Consider the following 15,248-nt stretch of genomic DNA (forward strand, 5'->3'; position numbering starts at 1 on the left):
TAAAGGCTCACTCTCAAGCTGTTATATGCCATCGAGTCACCTGCAACTCAGAGACCCTGTGTACAACAGCCCTAAAGCCTGCTCTATCCTATGCCAATCTCACTGTGTCGGACACACCTGCCTTCCCTCCCATTACCTGCACTCTCAAGTAGGACCAGATAAACTTTTATTGTGTGTGTGTGTGTGTGTGTGTGTGTGTGTGTGTACCGTCGAATTCGATCCGACTGGTATAAGATGAGATTGCCCCTCTTTCTCCAGCGGAGCATCTGGTGGATTTGAACCTGATAAACTTCTAAATATCTAGGCCTGCAACTAGATCCTGTTTGCCCACACAAGAAGAAATCACTGGAGAAGCTCAATATTGGCAGTCAAAACTAGGTTAGGGTCATCAGTTACTCATATGTTCAAATTGAGGCCAAAGAAAATTAAAACAAGTCCATAGGAACCAAGATACAATCTTGAATCAATTCCATCTGAATTTCCTGAAAATAGGTTTGAGGCATTGAACACCAATGATAGAAAATCAAATGAGTTGTAGGATGGTATCAAGGATATCATCCATGAAGAAAGTAAAAGGTCGGCGCAGGCGGAAGGTGGAATCCCCCGTAGGGATTTGGAGGGGCGTGGCTTCCTGCTGGCCAGGCGTCCACTATACTTGTCCCTCCTTGCCGCCTCTGCAGCCAAAAATCAAACCCCAGGCCCACGCGCTGGGTATGAGACCACTTGTCTGCAGCCCTCAGGCTTTTCTGGGTCCCAAGGCAGAGCAAGTCCTAACGCACACATCTGTAGCCACCCCATCCCTACCCCCACCCCCACCCCCAGCCGTCTGTGCTTAACGCGCTTGGGGGTCTCAAAAACAGCATGGCTACCATGCCCAGGAGAAGCTGCCCTTTCTTTTCCTGCGACCAGCTCTGAGGGCACCTGCATCAAGAAAATCTTCATTGAAGGGAACATTGCCACAAGAAAGTCAACTTTTGTGAATATTCTTAAACAAGTCTGTGAGGATTGGGAAGTGGTTCCAGAATCTGTTGCCAGGTGATGCTATGTTCACAGTACTCAAAATGAATTTGTAACTGAGGACATCTCAGAAAAGTGGTGGCAGTGTCCTTCAGATGATGTATGAGAAACCTGAGCGATACTCTTACCTTCCAGTCCTACACCTGCATTAGTAGAGTAGGAGCTCATCTTGCCTCTCTCAATGGCAGACTCAAAGATGCTGAGAAACCAGTATTATTTTTTATATTATACCTGTGTATAGCGACAGGTATATTTTTGTATCTAATTTTTATGAATCTGACTGCATGAATAAAACAGAATGTACGATTTATCAAGACTGGCATGACAGGATGAATAACCAGTTTGGCCAAAGCCTTGAACTGGATGAAATAATTTATCTTCAAGCTACTCCAGAGACATGCTGAAATAAAATATATTTACAAGGAAGAAATGAAGAACAAGGCATTCCTCTTGAATATTCAGAGAAATGTCACTATAAAAGCTGGTTGGTTATTGCACAGAACACTGAAAAGCAACTTTGATTATTTACAAGAGATACCTATATTAACATTGGATATTAATGAAGACTTTAAAGACAAACATGAAAATCTGGTCAAAAAGATCAAAGAATATTTGAGTGCTTTGTGATTTTGCTGAAGACTGCAGGCCGCCAGTTATTTCCAGACACTTGAGTTTTGTCTACTTTGCGTTTCCCTATTTATATATGTCTCTTAAAAAATGCAAGTTTTCAACCATTTTTAATGCAAAAAAATGACTTTTTAAAAGTGAATCCTATGTTACATAATAAAACATGACACTATTAAAAGTGAATTTAAGAACTCCCTAGAATTAGGATGCTGAAATTTTAAATGTTTCTCATCAAATGCTTTCATTATAACCGTTTATACTGAAGATAAGACAACAATAATTTTAATATTTAATCAGTTAACACATTGCTGCAAATGATGGTAATGTTGTTGTTATGTGCCGTCGAGTTGCTTGTGACTCATAGCAACCCTATGTACAACAGCCCTAAACTCTGCTCTGTCCTGTGCCAATCGCACTGTCTCTGACATTCCCATCCCAATTACCCCAGTCACTGAATCAGTCCACCTCATCAAGGGCCTTCCTCTCCTGTGCTGTCCCTCCACCCTACCAAGCATGATGTCCCTCTCCAAGGACCGGTCCCTCCTTACAACATGTCCAAAGTATGTTAGATGGATCCTCAGAATCCTTGCCTCCAAGGAGCCGCCCGGTTTAACCCTTTCCAGGATGAATCTGTTTGTTTTCCTAGCAGTCCATGGTATATTCCATGCTTTTCTCCAACACCACAGCTCAAAGGTATCAATTATCCTTGTATCAACCTTAGTCATTGTCCAGCTTTCTGATGCATACCAAGTGACTGCAAAGACCGCGGCATGTATCAGGCGCACCTCAGTCTCCAGACTGACATCTGTGCACTTCAGCACTTTAGAGAGGTCACTAACCACAGTCTTTCCCATTGCAATCTGCCTTTTCATTTCCTGGCTGCTAGTGCCAAGAGTGTTGACTGTGGAGCCAAGCAAACTAAAACTGTGAACATTCTCAATCTCTTCACCATCCATTACAATGCTGCTAATTGGCCCAGTGGTGAGAATCTTTGTTTTCTTGATATTGAGTCTCAATCAATACTGAAGACTGCAGTCCCTGACCTTCCACAGCAAGTGTTTCAGGTCCTCCTCAGTTTCAGCAAGCAGGGTTGTGATCCAACTGAATGTAGAAGCAGGGTTGTGATCCAAATGAATGTGGAACTTATCAAACAATATCATTGAAATCACATGTAAGCAAAATACTGCTGAAGATCATTTAAAAATGGCTGGAACAGTACGTAGAGAAGGAACTTCCATACAGCAACTTCCAACAAAAAAAAAGCCCTGGGCCAGATGGTTTTACAAGTGAATTTTTATAAAACATTCAGAGAAGACCTGTCACCAATTCTACATAAATTATTTCAGAAAATAGAAAAAGATGGAATTCTCTCAGACTCATTCTATGAAGCAAACATATCCTTGATGCCAAAGCCAGGAAAGGACACCACCAAAATAGAAAACTATAGGCCAATATCTCTCATGAACATAGATGCAAAAATCCTGAATAAAATACTGGTCAATAGAATCCATTGATACATCAAAGAAATTCACCATGACCAAGTGGGATTCATAACAGGTATGCAAGGATGGGTCAACATAAGGAAAACAATTAATGTAATTCATCACATTAATTAACAAAGCAAAGAACAAGAACCACATGATCCTACCAATTAATGCAGAAAAGGCCTTTCACAAAATCCAGCACCCTTTCCTGATTAAAACACTCAACAAAACAGGATTTGAGGGGAATTTCTTCAACTTAGTAAAAAGTATTTATGCAAACCAGAGAGCCAACATTGTTCTCAATGGAGAGAGGTTAAAGGCATTCCCTTTATGAACAGAAACTAGGCAAAGATGCCCACTATCACCTCTCTTACTACCTTATTCAATATTGTTTTGGAAGTCTTAGCGATAGCAGTAAGTAAAACAAGAGAAGGGAATAAAAGGTATCCAAATTGGCAAAGAAGAGGTAAAATTATCTCTCTACACAGATGATATGACAGTATACATAAAAAATCCTAAACACTCAGCAAGGAAACTATTGGACACAGTGGACCAGTTCAGCAAAGTAGCAGGATACAAGATCAACATCAGTTGGATTTCTTGACAGTGACAAAGAGAATACGGAGCCGGATCTAAGAAAAACTGTATCCTTCACAATAGCTAATCACAAGATTAAATACTTGGGAGTAAATATAACTAAAAGCACAAAGGATCTATTAAAAGAAAATTACAAAGCATTACTACAAGAAACAAAAAGAGATCTGGAGAAGTGGAAGAATATCCCTTGCTCATGGATAGGAAGACTCAATATTGGGAACATGATAATACTACTAAAGGCCGTTTACACTTTTAATGCCATCCCAATACAAATGCCAATCCCGTTCTTCAATAAGATTGAAAAGGCAATCTCCAGCTTCATTTGGAATGGAAAGAAGCCCTGAATAAGCAAAGCACTCCTTAAAAATAGAAGAAAGGAAAGGAAAAACAAAAAAATAGAAGAAAGGAAGGAGGATCTCACTCCCTGATTTCAAATCCTACTACACTGCCATGGTGGTTAAGACAGCGTGGTATTGGTACAATAACAGACACGTGGATCAATGGAATGGAGTTGAGAATCCAGAGATCAGCCCATCTATCTATGGTCAACTGATTTTTGACAAGGAGATGAAATCAGTTATGGAGAAATGACAGCCTTTTTAACAAATGGTGTTGGCAAAGTTGAAAAAGTATCTGCAAGATTCAAGCAAGATCCACACCTCACTCCGTAGACAAAAACCAACTCAAGGTGGATCATGGACCTAGGACTAAAACCAAGGACTATAAACTTCACTAAAGAAGAGTTTGGAAGAGGGAGCTCTGGTGGCCTAGTGGCAAGGAGCTGCAACTACAATCCCAGAGGCACATGGTTCAAATCCACCAGATGCTCTGCTGGGGGAAGGAGGGACAATCTCCTCCTGTATCAGTCAGATCTGATTTGACGGTACACTCACACAAAAATAATAAGAAGAGTTTGGAAGAACGCTAGAAATCCTAATCCACAACATAAATAGTCTTGCAAGTATCCTAAAAAACCTACAACCAGGAGAAGATAAAATAGATGAATGGGACCTTCTAAGAATCAAATCCCTATGCACATCCAAAAACTTCTCCAACAGGGTAAAAAGGGAAGCCATAGATTGGAAAAAAAGTGTTTGGCAATGACATGTCGGATAAGGGACTTATATCCAGATTTTATAAAATACTTGAGCACCCAACAATATAAAGGTAAATAATCCAATAAAAATATGGGCACAGGATATGAACAGACACTTCACTGAAGAAGACTTCAGATGGCTAACAAGCACATGAAGAAATGTTCAAAATCCCTAGCTCTAAGAGAGATGCAAATTAAAACAGTTATGAGATAATCATCTCACCCCAGACAGAAGAGCAAAATTTAACAGCAAGCAGCAAATGCTGGCGAGGTTGTGGAGAAACTGGAACCCTTATTCACTGTTGGTGGGAGTGTAAAATGGTGCAACCACTGTGGAAGGCAGTGTGGCGCTTTCTCAAAAAGTTGCAACTAGAGATACCATTTGACCCAGCAATTCCACTACTGGGAATATACCCCAAAGAGACCATAACTGACATCCAAGCAGATATATGCACACCCATGTTTATCGTGGCTTTGTTCACAATAGCAAGGAGTTGGAAACAACCTAAGTGCCCATCAACAAATGAATGGATAGAGAAGCTGTGGTATATTCACACAATGGAATACTACACTGCATTGAAAAACAAGGAACTCATGCAATATTCTTCAAAATGAGTGACCCTGGAGGACATTATGCTGAGTGAAATATCTCAGTCACAAAAGGACAAATACTGCATGGTGCAGTATTTGTTGTAAAACAAGACTGACATTGGGGTTAGGGGAGACTGAGAAAGATGGGTTCAATAATGTATACAGCATTGAAACAGATGAGGGAGAAAACTGTTTAAAAGGGATATATGATTAGGTATTTTTGTCATGACAGGTGTCCAGAGTGAAGGCTGCATAGTGGAGTGGACCTGAGGGAGAGTTTGTAAAGCAAGGAAAAAATTTTTCTTTTTCTTTTCCAAGAGGGTAGTGTACTGGGAGGGAGGGTTGGGAGGGGAGGAAAGTGCAACAATGAATGAATGGAAATCCAAAGTCTCTGTAAATTTTCATTGAAATTAATAATAAATTATTTTTTTTAAAAAAAAAGAAGGAACTTCCAGAAGTTCAAACAGGATTTAGAAGAGGCCGTGGCACCAGGGATATCATTGCTGATGTCAGATGGATCTTGTCTGAAAGTAGGGAATACTGGAAGAATGTTTATCTGTACTGTATTGACTCTGAAAAGGTGTTTGAGTGTGGATCATGACAAGTTGTGGCTGACTTTGGGAAGAGTCGAAATCACAGAGCACTTGATTGTGCTCATCTGGAGCCTATACCTGGAGCAGAAGACTATTGTATGAACGGAGCAGGGGAGCACTGCATGGTTTGGAATTGGGAAGGGAGTGTCAGGGCTATAGTCTCTCCATACCTGTTCAGTCTGTATGCTGAACAAATTATCTGAGAAGCTTGACTCTTTGAAGAAAGTTGTGGCATCAGGATTGGAGGGAGATTAATCAATAACCTACCTTGTACAGATGAAGCCTTTTCTTACTGAAAGTGAGGAGAACTTGAAGCACTTGTTGCAGAAAATCAAGGAATGCAGCCTTCCTTCAGTCTGGATTGCATCTCTATACCAAGAAAACAAAGATTATTACCACTGGACCAATAGGCAGTATCATGATGGATGGAGAGGAGATTGAAACTTTCAATAGCTTCATCTTGCTAGGATCCACAATTTGCTAGGATCCCTTGGTATGAGTAGTCAGAAAATAAGGAGATGCATTGCACTGGGAAAATTTGCAGTTAGGTACCTTTCCAAATTATTGAGTAGTAGTGATGTCAGTTTGAGAACTAAGGTGCATCTGATTTACATCATGATCTTTCTGATTACTAGCTATGCATCTGAGACCTGGACAATTAATAAGGATGACAGAAAAAGAGTTGATGCCCTTGAGTTGTGCTGTTTGAGAAGAGCACTGAACATTCATTCCATGGACAACCAAGAGAATGAACAGATTTTTTTTAATTTTATTAATTTTAATAAACATCTACAGAGATTTTGGATTTCCATTCATTCATTGTTGCATTTTTCTCCCTGAAACAGATATGTTTTGCAGAGAGTGCAGCCAGAGTGTTCTTTGGAGACAAAAATGATGATACTTTGCCTCACATACTTTGAACATGTTGCTAGGAGGTGCTGTTGCTTGGAGAAGGACATGATGTTGTGAAGGTGGAGAGCTCATGAGGAAGAGGAAGACCCTCAATCAGGTGGATCGATACGGATTGACTGCTGCAGTGGGCATTGTGTTTTGGGAAGTGTGATGGTGGTACAGGATAGAACAGGGTTCAGATCTTTTGTTCACAGGGTTGCTGTGAGTCATGCTTGACTCGATAGCACCTAAGAACAACAACAGCAGCATGAGTATACTGATTTTCTCACATTGGTATTTTGTGTATTTTAAGTTTTTAATATAGATATTAATACTGCCTAATTACTTCCTTCAAGACCATACAATTATGACGGGGAAATTTTTAACAGGCAATAAAATAGAAATTCTCTAATTCACTCCAAAGCCACAGCAAACACTCAATTAGCTAATGCTGCGTCATTGCTGAATTGGCATGTTTGGGGTCCCACAAGCCTCTTTCACAACATTTCAATCAACTGATCAAATGCAAAACTTGGATTTATGTGTACTTCTGTGACAGAGTGCCATGCTTAATACATATTTATGATTGATTAGCACTGAACTTAGTCAACAGCACCCTATCATACACCCAAACAGGCCTTGTCCCTGCTGCATGTGGATAAAGAACATAATATCTTACCTTCTTAAGAACTTAGAAACACTAGACAATGCTTCACACTGTTTGTGAGCCATTTTAAGCAACACAATAATCAACCAAAAGCACAATAAGTAAACAGAACATGGCTTGTTCAACCTCAGAAATGTGTGTATGAGGTAAGTCTGTTTTCTTGCTACTCTGTACATGCTTGCAAATGGATGCAAAGCACCATGAGTATTGGCTTTGGGGTTGCAATTAAACTCTAGTGAGTAGGCAAATTTGTAAGTAGGGAATCTACAAATGAGAACTGACTGTACCCTTCCATGAAGGGTGGCTGTGGATGTTGAAGGAGTAGAGTATGTCAATGACCTCCACAGAAGTCAGCAGGATGAGGAGGTTTAAACCTCACCTATCTCCCTCCTGGGGTTTCTTTTCATTCACATCCCCAAAGAGACTTCTTCAATGCAGGTGAGGAGCGACTCTCTTAACAGGCATTTACTGAGTAGGCTCTTGGCCTCATGCAGTGCATGCTGTCCTTGTGCGTGGAGTCAGCCATGACTCATAGCGACCCTGTGCACAACAGCTCTGAACCCTGCTCTATCCTGGGCCAATCACTGTCTCTAACACACCTGCCCCCATTAACTCAGTTATTGTGTCACTCCATCTCATCCAGCCTCTTCCTTTCCAGTGTTGTCCCTCCACCCTTCCAAGTATGATGTTCTTCTCCAAGGACTGCCCCTCCTGTCACATGCACAGAGTATGAGACACAGAGCCATTAAAAACCTAGCCTCCACAGAGAAGCTAGGTTTCACCATCTCCAAGTCTTATCTGTTAGTTCTCCTTAATCTTTTCCAATGCTACGATTTGAAGACATCTATTCTCCTGTCATCTTTGGTCATTATCCAACTCTCAGATGCATAGCAAGTAATTGTGAAGACCATGGCCTGGATCAAGCACATCTTAGTCTCTAGACTGACATAATTGTTCTTCTGCACTCTGTTGTAAAGAGACCATCAACAAGAAAAGCAGTAAAATGGACATACCATCAGAAAAGAGGCTGATGGAATGCAGTGACTACTTAGGAATACCTTTTGAGACTGGGTAAACTGAAGAAAGCCCAATTGAGGAGGTGAGACTTGAGGAGCAGAAAGAAGTCTTGTGGGAATTCAAGAGGATTTCCAGAGGAGCATGGTGGGACCTAGCACAAGGAGCTGAGGTGTGGAGGTTAACATCCCTCCTACAAAGATAAAACCTGAGATCAGGATACATAGGGTGACCCTGTAAGTCTGGGATAGAGGACTGCATACCAAATCCCCACTTTCAGGTTTCCATAAGCTGCATGGGCAGACCCAGCTGAGTACCAACCAGAGGCTAGTGGGTAAGCAGTCATGTTCTGTTCTTCAGCTACCAAGCTCTCCAGTGCATAGGGTGCATATCAGGTCTCATTTGATACAGGGTAGTTCTGGTGATGGGATGTCGGGCTTGGTGGCAAAAGATGGGCAGGCACTGCCCATAGTGAAAATGCAGGTCCAGCCAGAGATTGACCAGTTCTGGCTTAAGGTGACCCCGTGTAGGTCACAGTAAGCTGCCCCATGGGCTTGTCAGGACTATGACCTTGTGGAAGCTCACCTCTAGGCCTGTCCTCTGTGATGCCTGGGAGTGGGTTCTGGCTGCCAGCATCTTTCCACTCCCCTGCCAGCCAGTGGATTCTAATTCATGGGGATCCTGTAGGACAGATTAGAACTGCCCCATAAAACTTTAATGGTAGCATGGAGTGGCTGGTGGGTTCAAACTGCTAACCTTCTGACTAACAGCTAAGTACTTAACCACTCCTCTGTGATAGTCCAACAAGGTTCATTTTTGTGCAGGGCTCTTTTTTTACTTCACCCTTGCCTTGAGAGTGTAATCACTAAATCTATCTCAAGACACATGCTTTTCCCTCTCCCTGATGCTTTTTGGCCACCTGTCAGGTTTACTTTGTTGATCGTCTAATCCTTCTGTAACACAAGTGCCACAGGTGACTGACTTTAACAAAAAACAGTTTATTTTTTGCAGTTTTGGAGGCTAGTCTGAATTGAGGATACCAGGACAGGAGGAAGGCTTCTCTCTGTCTGCTCTGGGGAGCATCCTTCCCTCCTTTGTTTCTGCTCCTTGGTTATTTTGAGAACTTAATGTGGTATGGAACCTGTCCTATCCCATCTCTGTTTCTTTACTTTATCTGCTCCTTTTATATCTCCAAAGCCCCCCCCTTTCTGAAAACTTGTCTGTCTTCCTTGGCCCTTCTGTGCTAAAGAATTCCCTCAAGCTCTCTGAGATACTAGCCTTCCTCTTGCATCCTTTCTAGAGACTAGGACCTCCTCCTGATCAGCCAGAGAGGCCCAAGGTTGCAGGCCTGAGTTCCAGACCTGGCACAATTTTGGTTGTGTAACCCAGCCAAATTCCTTCCCTTCCTGGGCCTCAGTTTCCTCAGCTGTGTCATTAGGTGTTAGGATGGTTGGGCTGTGTGCCTGTGCTCTGAGGCCTGATCTCTCTCTGGTGCCTCAATCCCTTCATGCTGTGCTTACCCTATGGTGTGACTGCCCTGGCTGTGACCCTTCTGCATTCCCAGAGCCTGTGCCCTAAATTCTTTCAAAGCTTTCATAAGAGAGAAACTTCAAGGGTTCAGTAGTAGGTGAAGAAGAAGATGCTAGAGGAGAGAGAAAGAAGGCTGGGTCAGGGACAAATCTGGAAAGAGCCTGAAGTGCAACCCCAGTCCACTTGAGGAGGAGCAGGGCAGGCAGAGTCTGGTGTTATAAGGAGATTGACGTGTTGCAGCATAGAGAAACCATCCTGGAGATGAGTCAGAAGCCATGTGTCAGCAATGGCAGAACAGTGAAAAGGGAAGAGAAAGAGAAGCAGCGGTGATGGGGACATTCATACACCTCGTTAAATGTGCTCCCATTCAAGTCAGAACCTGACTTCTGACTTGTCACTCAGGCTTACTAATTACGTCCATGCACGACTCACGTCAGTGTGCCTTCCCCCTCCCACAGCCTGGTGGATAGATACTCTAAGAAGACTTGCTCCCAGCACAGCCAAGCAAGGCTGGGACAGCACGGTGATGCCCCAAAAGAGGGGGGCCTTTCCGTCCTCTATGACGCAGCCTGTAAGCTTCAGGGAAAATCTTGTAATTCCTGTGACACACTGGCCTGTCAGCCTCTCTGCTTAACACCTTACTTAGACCTGTGCTGTCCTGTTCCAGTGGCCTCTGTCCTTCCCTGAGCCACAGAACTGTCAGTTCCCTAAACCTCTCTTCTCTTCCCCTTAGCCTTGCCTTGCTGACTAAAATATTTGGAGGAAGAGAGATTAATTCTTGTTGCCACATCCACAGTTCCTTTTGTCACGGGAGCCTAGTTGGTGACGTTTTTACTATTTTTTGAGTCCTTAGACCGAGCACTTCCCCTCTCTGGTGTGTTGGGTTGGTTTTTTCCCTTGCTTTAGAGGAAAAAAGTGCTGCAAATCCATGTCATTTTTTGGGAGTGAATCTAGAGGACATGTGGGAAGAGTTTAAGTTTCTGTATACCAGCAGGCCAAGGACTTTTCTCTCCTTTCCTGATTGTCAGGCATTACTGTTTGTTAAAAGGTATTTGCATGCTTAAGAAAGTTTAACTGGATCAGGAGTTTGAGAACATGACTTTCGCCCAGCATGTCTTAAACAGCTCTAAAAATAGATTTGAGTGACGCAGTCTTTGAAAAACATCCTCAGACTTTCTGGCTGCCCATGACTCGGCAGCACCACCTGAGTGGTAAAAGACCTTCCTGGGTTCTTCCCAAAGCTGTGCCTGAGCTGTAAGGCGGAGTGCAGGGGTGACCTGCACTGACTTCTCAGGAGGACCAGTCCCCATGAAGAACATCAGCAGCATAAAGCCCATTCCCATGAGGTCAAACAAGCCTCCACGTTCCTTCACATTCTGTAGGCAACTCGACCTTCCTTAGCTGTCAGGTTCACTGATTTCACGCCACACAGAGCTCACAGATGATACTCATGATTTGGGATATATTAAGGATATTGTTATTGTTATTATGTACCATAGAGTCAGAGCTGACCCACAGGCAGGTTTTCAGAGGCAGTTAATCACATGGGAGGAGATTGCCCATGCTTCTCCCGTGGAGCAGCTGGTGGCCTCAAAGTGCATACCTTCATGATTGCAGTGCAGCTTCTTGCCACTAGGCCACAGGCTACAATTTAGATTGGAAACTCTCAGGATCCAGTTCTTCAGTTAGGAAGCCTCCTCTCAGCCATGCCAGCTGTCAGGCTGACTTCTGACCCTCAGTCTTGTTGATTTGGGCTCTGTAATTAGACGAGGGTTTAAAACTCTTTTAGTTCTGCTGATCATATACTGGCCTTTTACAAGATGGATTGACCCAATCAGTGACTGCAGCAGTGGGCTCAAGCATAGTGGAGATGGTAAGGATAGGGCAGGGTTCAGATCTGTTGTTCACAGGGCAGTTATGAGTCTTTGTCGATTCTGTGACACCTAATGACAGCAACAGAAACAATTATGAGCCATCCCCACTACCCAGTAAGCCAAGGCTCTGGTTCTGTGGGTTGGCAGATCTGCGTATACTGTGTCACATGCCACCCTCTGCTGCTGATACCATTGCCATGCCTTGTTTTTTCTTGTGCAGAGATATTTGCCTCATAGACTATCCTGTATATTCTACTGTTTCCTTGATGGTGGCAAGATACCTGTTTTCTACCTCTGAGCCTCCTCAGTTTAAACCTGGTGAGATGACAAAAATGACCAATTCCTATGTTAGTCATATACACATTTTGTTTTCTTGTTCTCACCAAAAGTGTGCAATTTACCTTACTTGCATTATTAAAATGCAAGGTGTCCAATCCTGTGAGTGAGCCACAAACACCTAACATTTGCATATTCCTGCGTAGCCATGTGGTAAGAGTTACACCCACACTGGTTAGAAAAGCCATACTGAATAAAGCACTGTCGCCTAGAGTGAGTCCCCTCATTACCCATTGGTGGTGGCCTGATCTCTTTTTGTAGAAGGTCCTGTCTTTAGGGCTCTGTTCCCAAATATTTCTGCTGCCTTAATTGACAAGCCCATTGTTATTTGATTTGTTAAAAATTTAATGTTAGAAGGAAAGTGGGACCCATTGGTTAGGGGGCTGTAGATTTCTGTTAATGGTGGTAAGACCAATAAGGAAAAGGATAATGGCAATGGCGGCACAGCATCATGAATGTAATTACTGTCACTGAATTGTACCTGTCAGCATTTTTTTGAAATGGAGTATTCTTTTCTATAAGTAAGGACATTTTTTATCACAAAAATTTTTAAAAACTAAAACTGTTTTGATAATTAGAGTGAAGTAATACAGAAAGTTTAGAATAGGAAGTAAGCACTCTTGTTTTGCTTGACTACTCACACCTGCTTGCCAGCATCAACCCATTACACTTTTTAAAAAATGTGATTTGGATGAACACTTGCAAAAGCAAATTTGTTTTTTATTCAACAATTTATAAACATTTTGCTTTATAACATTAATTATGAAACCCACAATCTAGTCCCTTTTCCTACTGCCCTGTAATTCTCGTTTTCATTAATCTTTCTGTTCTGCCTTTTCTGACTTCGGGGATTGATTCTTGGCCTAATATTCCTCTTTTGATGCTGTAAGGGGGCAGTTTATGGAAAAAGACCTTGGAAATAGACACCATGCTGGGAAAGGTGGAGGGTCAAAGAGAGAAGGACTCTGAACGAGCTGGATTGACACAGTGACTATAACAGTAAGCTTGACCATGTTAGAGATGGTAAGGATGATGCAAGATAGGACAGGGTTCCAATCTGGTTTTGACAGGATTCTGTGAGTTGTAGTTGACAGCACGTAATAACCAAAAGATAGATTGTTCTAAGAAGTTAATTTCTCCCTGGTGTTCACCTTGTTGATCTGTCTATTGTTTGACTGAAGGCTGAGCCATGGAGGTGAGTTTTATTTCAGGTTCAGAGGGTGACTAAGGTCTCTTTCAGACCAGTAAACCTGGTCTTTTAGATGGTTTTGAATTTTATTCCACATTCCTCCCAGCTCTATCCAGGATCTTCTGTGATTTCTTTTTTTTCCCCCATGCCAATTCTCATCCTTTGTTGTTTGTTTTTTTTTCTGCACAAGTTAGGTTTTTTTATCAAGAAAGGATATAACGCAACTAAACAAAAAATATGGAACGCTTCACGAATTTGCATGTTATCCTTGCACAGGGGCTATCCTAATCTTCTCTCTATCATTCCAATTTTGGTATATATGCTGCCAAAGCATGCACTGTGATTTCTTTTACAGTGTCAGTCATGGTAGTTGGACACCATTCATATGTGTATAAATGACTCGGCATTATTCTTCCCTCATTTCTGCTTACTCTTTTTATCTCTTATAAGAAATTAATGAAGATATACTCTACACTAATCCTGGCTTATCAATATAACAGAAAACTCATTCCCAAATAGGATTATAACTATAGGAGTAGAGGTCAGGATTTACAGTACATTTTGGGGGAGGTGCAATACAGTGATTGGTTTAATTTGACCCTTTTAATCATTCATCATTTTATAACTCCTACATAGTGATTTGGTGGGATTATGCAAATGAGGTGCTTGGGGCCTACTGAGGGAATTAGATAATTTCTGCTATAATGCAAACAAGGTACATGGAGCCCTGGGGTTTCCTACTGAAACATGCAAGTAAAGTGTATAGAACCCTAGATGCAGAATTGGTTAGTTTTGACATCTTGATCATCTCAGAGCAGAGAGTGGAACTTCACTGCCACCAAGAAAAGATGAGTATGATCCAGGGTCCTTTGGATCCAGGGTCCCTGGGCTGAGAACTTCTAGACCTGGGCAACAGAAATAGTTCTATAACCCCAGATATAATGGGTATACATTTGTGTTCAATAGAAAGAATAATTGGCAAAAAAAATTAGCTGCAACAGAACCATGAGATGGATACAAGGCAGTGAGGTGAACTAGAGAACTCATGAGCTTTGGGGCAGAAGACCTACAAGGTAGATTTTTTGTGTGCACTTGTCTGCAGAGCTAGGCTTGCCGATCCACAGAACAAGAAGCCCCTGAGTTCTTTTGGGCAGGAAGCTTCCTAGTGGAGTGGAGTGTCTTACTGCTAGAACTAACACATACCCAGGTGGGCTGAGATTAGGCCAACAGCCATGGGATGAGAGAAAGAGACAGAATAGAATGGTTAAGATCTTGTCCTATACTCTTGAGTCATTACTGATCCTGAGTTATAGTCTATTTACTTTCCCACAACTAAACAAGCTAGGACATGGCTCTGATCTGTTGTTTAAAGGGTCACTATGAGTTGTAGTCGACGTGATGCCATCTAACAACAACAGTATATCTGTGAGTATGGTTAGTGAGTTCTGTGTGACCATTGCAATTAATTATCGAACCCAATAGAGTGTTGAGTTCTGTACTGTCTATTATTGAGCCCAGTTGAGTGCTGTGGGAGGAATGCTGGTGTCAGAATAGGTAGGAATATGGGGCCTCTGCTCACAGGGCTCAGCATTGGGCTGTCAGCACTGGCAGAGATTCTCCTCCACCCTTGTGAAGTTAGATGAAGAGGTCTGAAGTGGCTGCACACCCACCCATTTGTACTGTTCCAAATATTTTTTACTCAAACTCCCAAAATTCATTGCATCAGAGTTGATTCTCACTCT

The 15,248-nt window shown here is 42.2% G+C and overlaps 1 pseudogene; it reads left to right on the forward strand.

Annotated features, from left to right (window-relative positions):
- Nucleotides 1-861: 861 nt before the first annotated feature.
- Nucleotides 862-1,644, forward strand: LOC102844732 (annotated as a pseudogene).
- Nucleotides 1,645-15,248: the final 13,604 nt, after the last annotated feature.

Source organism: Elephantulus edwardii, unplaced genomic scaffold (genome assembly GCF_000299155.1).
Source record: "Elephantulus edwardii isolate Elephantulus edwardi_28Jun2011 unplaced genomic scaffold, EleEdw1.0 scaffold00288, whole genome shotgun sequence".
Classification (NCBI taxonomy): Eukaryota; Metazoa; Chordata; class Mammalia; order Macroscelidea; family Macroscelididae; genus Elephantulus; species Elephantulus edwardii.